Source organism: Cebus imitator, unplaced genomic scaffold (assembly GCF_001604975.1).
Source record: "Cebus imitator isolate Cc_AM_T3 unplaced genomic scaffold, Cebus_imitator-1.0 Scaffold31, whole genome shotgun sequence".
NCBI lineage: Eukaryota > Metazoa > Chordata > Mammalia > Primates > Cebidae > Cebus > Cebus imitator.
In genome coordinates, this window is record NW_016107346.1 from 10090264 (window position 1) to 10097460 (window position 7197).

General features: G+C 55.6%; 1 long non-coding RNA gene across 1 annotated transcript; it reads left to right on the top strand.

Annotated features, from left to right (window-relative positions):
* Positions 1-508: 508 nt before the first annotated feature.
* LOC108301053 lies at positions 509-4823 on the top strand. Its single transcript, XR_001823713.1, has 3 exons — positions 509-588; positions 2941-3050; positions 4583-4823. It is a non-coding gene; the product is annotated as an uncharacterized LOC108301053 (long non-coding RNA).
* The last annotated feature ends 2374 nt before the right edge of the window (positions 4824-7197 follow it).

Here is a 7197-nt window from a genome sequence, read left to right on the forward strand (position 1 = left end):
GAAGCTGAGGCAGGAGCATTGCTTGAACCCAGGAGGCAGAGGTTGCAGTGAGCTGAGCTCATGCCACTGCCCTCCAGCCTGGCACTTGGTGACAGAGCGAGACTCTGTCTCAAAACAAACAAACAAAACAACAACAACAAAAGTTGGGTCTGTGTGGCACTATTACTTAAAATAAGGTCTCAAGCCGACCCTTCCACTCTCTGTTGTATGTCAGATGACCCTCCCACTTGACAGAAGAGTAAACCGAGGCATGTAGCAGTGAAATGACTTCCGACAACCAGACCTACCCAACTCCCTCACTGGGCCAAGATGAGGCGGGAGAGGGGCAAGGGGTTGGGCTGGGGGTGGGGGTCCCTAGGTGACGGGGGCGTGCCTGGGGCCAGGAGAGAACTCCATCTCCCAGGATGCCATGCAAGGAGGGCGTGTACGGACTGGGCCTCCGCGTAGGCTGGGCTGTAATTTCTTGGTATTTAAAAAAAAAAAAAAAAAAAGAGCAAAAGGAAAGAGAGAAAGAATCAAAGGCTCAAGCGTCAAGTCTAGGAATAGCGCCGGAGTTGGGCCAAGTCATTAGAGACGATGAGTAATCCGGTTAAGTCATTTCTCTAAACACCATTCCTTGTAAGAGAATTAAAATATCAGCTTACATCAGAGGGGGAGAGGCAGGCTCCAGGGCCCCGGGCGGGAGCATGGCCAGAAAGGGGCGTGGTTGGCATGCTCTGCCACTGGGCCCTGCCCCAGGTGGGGGCTGCACATGGGGCCCTGCCAGCTGAGCCCTGGGCTCGAGGTGGGGGCTGGCATCCAGCTAACGAGGGCAGGGGGCGCGGCCCGCCACGCCTCAATTTACCTCGTTGTTTAGGGTGCTGTGGGAAGTTCAGTGCTGCCTGCTCTTGGGAGAATCATTGTTCCTACTGGGGGCAGCTGTGTTTTTTTTCTTCAGGGTCCTTCCTCCCTCCTAAGATGTCGAGATGATATCTTGACAGCTTCAGGTCTACCGTCAGAGTGAAAGGCTGGGGACCGGCTTGGGGACACTGGGAGGGGAAAGAGGGGTCTCCAAACCTTTGGAGAGGTGCCAATTTCCCTCTAGAGTAACTGGAACGTCATAAGGGGTGATACCTGAATTTCCATTTCCCCCTTTTCCCTTTAGTTGCCCTGTATTTGGAGAACACAGGGCTGGGAATCTGCCAGGCTTATAGGGGCAGTGGTGACTGCCACTTTCCTTGTCCTGTGGGCAGGATTGTGATGACCTGTGGAGAGCTGGCTGATCACGAAGCTGACCCTTGTGGGAGGCAGTGGCACAGCACTGTGGTCCCAGCGACTCAGGAGCTGAGGTGGGAGGGGGATCTCTTGAGCCAGGAGTTCGAGGCTGCAGTGAGCTATGATCGCACCAGGACACTCCAGCCTGGGCGACAGATCGAGACCCTGATTTCAAAAAAAAAAGCTGCCCTTAGCCTCGTTATAATGCCTATCCTCTGAGCCAGGACGGACTCACAGTATAAATTGGGTCTCAGCTATGAGCAGGACACAGACATCATCTCACCCTCTGTAGCCCTAAAGAGGTCTGGAGACTCCTCAATGGCCTCCCAGCCATCTCTAGGCAGTGTAGAATCAGTCGGGTTTCTGGTGGCGGGCACTGAACACTTGAGACAGACTCCTTCCACATGCTGACTCCTGTAGTGATAGGTTAGGAGAGGTCCATGCCTCCCTGGGAACTTCTCAGCCAGTCCAGAGAACAGAAACCTCCTGGCTCTGGAGCCAGGTGGACTGCTTTGCAATCCGGGTACTCTCCCTTGCAGGTGGTGTGACCTGGGACGGGTTATTCACTGTCTCCAACCCTCAGTTTTCCCGTGTGAAACGGCGTTAGCAATACTTGCAAGATTACTGTGAGGGTAAGAAATAACATAAGCCTTCAACAAGTGGCCATTCTGTTGTGGAGGCTGCACGAGGAAAACAGCCTCCTCCACCAGCAACATCGGAACTTCCGAGGTAGAGTCTGTGTTCCTTAGGCACTGCCCTGATGGCCCGGGGCTGGGCCCTGAGACCCCCCTTCTGGTTTTCCAGGTCTTCAGGTAGCAGCTGCAAAGTCCCTCCAGGTCCCTGGTAGGGTTCTAGGCTCTGGCCAGGATTCGAGCATGAACGGGGGTATTGAAGGGGAGGTCAGTGACTCATCTCCAATCTGAGTGGGCCCCACTAACCCCTTGGATACCGGAAGCCCAGGGTTTTGGGGAGGGACTGCTCTAATTCCTCCTCCCCAGATGAACTCATGGGACCTGGTGAATATGAAAACTAAAGCTTTCAGCCTTGCAATAGTCTGGGGTCCGCTGGCTCCAAGAACTCAGATCCTCAGAGGTTTCATACTCTCACTGGGGCTTCCCCACACCACAGCCTGGACCCGAAGCCCACGTCCTTGCTTTCATCATAATGGTGTCATCCACCCTGCACCTGCCACAGGCAGGGCTGCTCTCCCTGCCTGACATCCCAACTACCTTTGTTGGAAACAGCAGCTGACAGGGAAAACCCAAGGTGAACCCAGGTTTAAGTGGTCCTGTCTACACCCCAAGAGCTCTCATTCTCCCTGCACCTGCTGTGCATCCTTTCTGCTGCTGCAGGCCCAGGTGCGAATGTGCAAACCTGTGTACACACGCCTGTCCATCTATGCATGGGTCTTGCATGCCAGGAGCCCATGGCTCACACATCGGATTGCACAAACATATGTATACACTGTGACTCAACAGAGAGCCTGCAAGAAGCACCTGAGGCTTTCTTCCCCACATCTGGGGCACCCTGGCCTGCCTTGGACTCCTAGAAGAAGACACATGATTATCCAGCCCCCATCCCTCACCCCAGCTGCCCACCTGTGCCATGGTGTCTTCAGCCATGGGGCCGGCTTGAGGGACTTTGCTCTGTTAAAACTACCTTCCTCCTCTGCCTTGGCCTCAGCAGGCTCTTCTAGACCTGCCTGAGTGGTACTGGCCACGGCTGAAGGCAGAGGGCTGCATGGAGGGGGCTTCTCTGGGCCTTGGACCTGGATGAGGACAGCTCTGGACATGGAGGTAGCTTGGCATCCCCCCTCTCTGGCAAATCTGGCAATATAGCCACAGTGGGAGGGCTGTGCCCCAGTACCCGTGCTGTTCCTGGCGCTGTGTGTGTGCATGGGCTGTACCCTCCAGGCCTGGAGGAGCCTTCCCGGGCTTGACAGTTCCCGCTGCATCTACCTAGTGAGCTTCTGCTCATCCTTCAAGGGCCCACCTGAAGCTATAGATACCCAGGGGTCTCAGCACACACCTCCGCTGTGGCACGTGTGTTCCTGTGGTCAGCCCCATGCCAATGTGTGACTGGCCAGCAGCTCCCGAGCCTCTCTTCTCCAGCTAGAAGTGGTCTTTACTGTCTGCCCACACCACGCTGCTGACAGGGCCACAGAGCCCTGGCCAATGCTCCTCCAGAAGAGGAAACTGAGGGTCTAAGTTGGAAGGGGCTTGTCCAAGGTCTCACAGTTGCTTCAAAAGGCTTCACAGTTGGTAAAGGAATTGAGAAGGAAGAGGAGGAAGTGAGAGGCCACTGAGGGCAGGTGCACAGTAGGTGCTCAATAAAGATCCACAGAAGGAGAATGAAGGGCATGGAGAAGTGAGAGGGAGGAGGAAGAAGCCAGGCACTCACCTCCACCCCATCCCACATCTCCCTCCATCACCAGGCACCATCTGCCTTTCCTTCCCCAGGGGTTAGCGTTTCCTAGTTGTCAACGGCAGCACATTCTAGATGCTCAGACTTTGACCTCACATGCGCCCCTCTTGCTGGAGTCTTGCTGGAATCACACCCTCCCTCAGGCTGCAGGCTGGCTGCTCAGACCACAGCCCCTTTCCTGGGTATTCCTGTTGCTGCTGGATCCTGGCTGGGGGCAGTGAGCACAGTGTGGGTCTCAGACTCCAGGATAGCACCCCCTCTGCTCCCCAGGGAGCTCAGACGCCCCAAGCCTCTAGCCAGCTTGTTTCAGCTGGAAGGAGGTTCTGGGCACCCCGTAGCTGGACTCTGGGGACTTCGAGGCCTGCCTTGGCTGAACAGAATCTGCCTTGGTACAGATTCTGTGCCAAAGCGATGGACAAATTTTTCTCCACAGGAAAACCAAGTACCCCAGCGCTCTTGAGCTCTCTGTGCCGTCTTCTATGAAACGGGCACAGGCACAGTAACAGCCCTCAAGCCTCCCGGTGCAATTACGGGCATTTGATGAGCTGTTTCTCATAAAGAGCTCAGAACTGTGCCCGCTGGTGGGAGGAAGTGCTCCATAAACATTAGCTGGTTTCTACAGCCCTGGATGAGACAGAAGGCATGGGGTGGGCCTGGGCTGGGGGAGTGAAGACAGGAAATCTGACTTCCAGCTCCAGCCCCAGCTCAACAGATAGGCCCCCACCCCCACTGCCTTCCCTCCTTCTGTACATGTGTGTCATATTTTGTTGGCTTTGGGTCTTTCTTTTTCTTCTTCTTCTTCTTTTTTTTTTTTTTTTAAATAAACAAGGGCTGCCTGAAACCCCTAATATTCTGGGTAAGTGTTGAAACAGCTCAGAAATCCCCTCCTCCCCTTGTGACTCAGTGGCAGGAGCCATAAGCAGAACTACTGGTGACACTGTGGGACAGAAATTCTGCAAAATAACAGCTGGGCAGCCCGGGACCCCAGGGAATTGAAATGGGGCCTCGGAGACATCAGGGTGTCCTGGGGAGGCACCAATGCCGGAGGCCCCCCAGGGACCGTGGAGGAGGCTTTAAACCCTGAAAAAGATCATCATGCCCATCCACCCAGCATAATGAGAAATAAAAACAACCCGGGACAATTAGATTAATGTAAGGAAGTCCCTCAAGAGTTTGACATTTCCCCGTAACGGCGATTTTCGATGCTCGTTGGGAAACCAAATTCTTTCCAAGCATTATTCTTTTTTATTGTGGTGCCCTAAGCACGAGCATAGTCGACCCAGCCCCTGCCCCAGCCCTGAGCGACCCCTGCGGGCTGCCTGGCTCTTCTGGGCACCGGCTCCAGCTTCTGGGCTGCGGCTGGGGGCGGAGGGGGCGGCACCGGGCTGGGGGCGGGGGGAAAGTAGGGCGGGGAGGGCGCCCAGCGCCTCGGCCGCGTCCCCCCACCCTACCCCACCCCCACCCAGGACCGCGCTAGGGTTTCAGAAAGCGCTCTTCTGGCCCTGGCGCCGGATCTGACTCAAAAAGGGGAGCTGGCTCAAACCGAAAGAATAATTCGGTTAGCCAAAGCGCCGATATTTCTCTGGGGCCCAAATGGCTGCCAGGCAGGGGGCTCCGGGGCCGCAGCCTCGCCGGCCCCTCGGGCCCCCCCGAAAGCCCCAGGCCCACACAGCCTCGCCACCGAAAGGAGCAGGAAGAGCAGCTGAGAGGAGGGCGCCTCCTCCAGTCCCGCAGGCTCTGCCAGCCCGACCGTCGCGCCCCCCCCCCCCCAGGCCTTTCCCTACCTGTCCCAGCTGGCCCTGCTCTCCCGGGTTCTCAGGACGCTGGGCAGAACCCTGAGGCCTCTGTTCCAGCAGCACGCACATTCCTGCACACATCTGCATGTGGTTTCTCTGGACTTATCATATGGACACTGCTAGGGGCTCCACCCACTCTTGGAGGGGTCTGCCGTCTTACTGCAGGAGTGTCCTGTCTTTTGAAGTTGAACAATTGTCTTGGATCATATGTAAAATACACTAACAACACTACCGATAGCCAGGTGAGCTTAAAAAAAAAAAAAAAAAATCTCAAAAATATCTCAGTGTTTTAAGAAAGCGTATAAATTTGTGTTGGGCCACGCACTGGACAAGCTTGCATTCTAGAGACCAACTTGAAACTAACTTGAAAAGAAAGAACCACTTCAGCAGATTCAACACCCCTGTCACCTGCCCCCATCGGTGCCTGCCCATTGGCCAGCATCCTAGAGGTCACAGTAGGGCCCAAATGAACAGGGTTTTACTGAACTGACATGCCCCAGAGAGAACATTGGTCTATACAAAGAGGCTAATCATTTGTTTCAGGCGGAATTACCAGGGTGGCATGGGGGGGGGGCAGGCCCAGAGGCTCCCATCTGCCCCCCCAATCCCTGAGTCCAGTCTTAGGTGCCCATATGCATTCTCTTCAGGTCCCCGCTCTCCTCAGTCTGAAGCAGGGACCCAGGCTTTGCAGGCGCAGAAGCTGTCTGGCTCTGGGAACCTGCTGGACTCTAGTTCATTCTGACCTCAGGACAGGTGTGGGCAGGAGATGCTGACAGCTGGGCTGGTTTCCTGGGCTGCCCAGAACACCTGGCTTCTCAGCCCAGCGCACTGTCTCAGCACAAAATTTGCCCTGTAAGCAGGACCCTCCTGAGCTTCCAGGCAGGGCCAGGCACACAGCTGCTGTCACGGGCAACAGTCCTGCAGACAGTGTGATGTTGTGACACAGCCCTGCACACACAGCCTGGCTGCTGCGACCACACACAAGGACAGGCACCGAACACAGCTAAGCTCCGGGACCTTCAGGGTCAGCTGAGCCTGTGAGGAGGATGCAGGTGCCTGCAATCCCTGCCTCCCTGCACAGCGTGATGCTACGGAGTGGGCTGGCAGGGCTGGGTCATCACAGCTCCTGACCTACCAGAAGACCTACTGTCACCCGTCCCTCAGTTGTCACACTGCTGAGGAGTCTTAAGAGGAGGAAGGCACCAGGGTGTTCCCAGCCATGCTGGGGTGGGAGCAGTCACTGGCACTGATACTGAAGTATGTCAATATCATAATAAGTGGCTTAGAGGGGGCTGTGTTGACTGTTAATCCCAAGGGGTGAGGGAGCACCTTGCTCTCAGAAGAAAGCTGGGAGCATCTCTCACTCTCTCTCTCTTTTTTTTTTTTTGAGACAGAGTCTTGCCCTGTCACCCAGGCTGGAGTGCAGTGGGGCAATCTCAGCTCACTGCAGCCTTGGACCTCTGGGCTCAAGTGATTCTCCTACCTCAGCCTCCTGAGCAGCCACAGTCATAAGCATGCACCACCACGCCTGTCTAATCTTTTAAAACTGTTCACGGAGATAGGATCTCGCTATGTTGTCCAGGCTGGTCCTGAATGCCTGGGCTCAAGTGATCCGCCCACTTTAGCCTCCTGAAGTGCTGGGATTACAGGCGTAAGTCACTGTGTCTGGCTCCATCTCCATTTTAAGATGCCAAGTGGGAACTTGGAGGAAGGACAGGGCGCC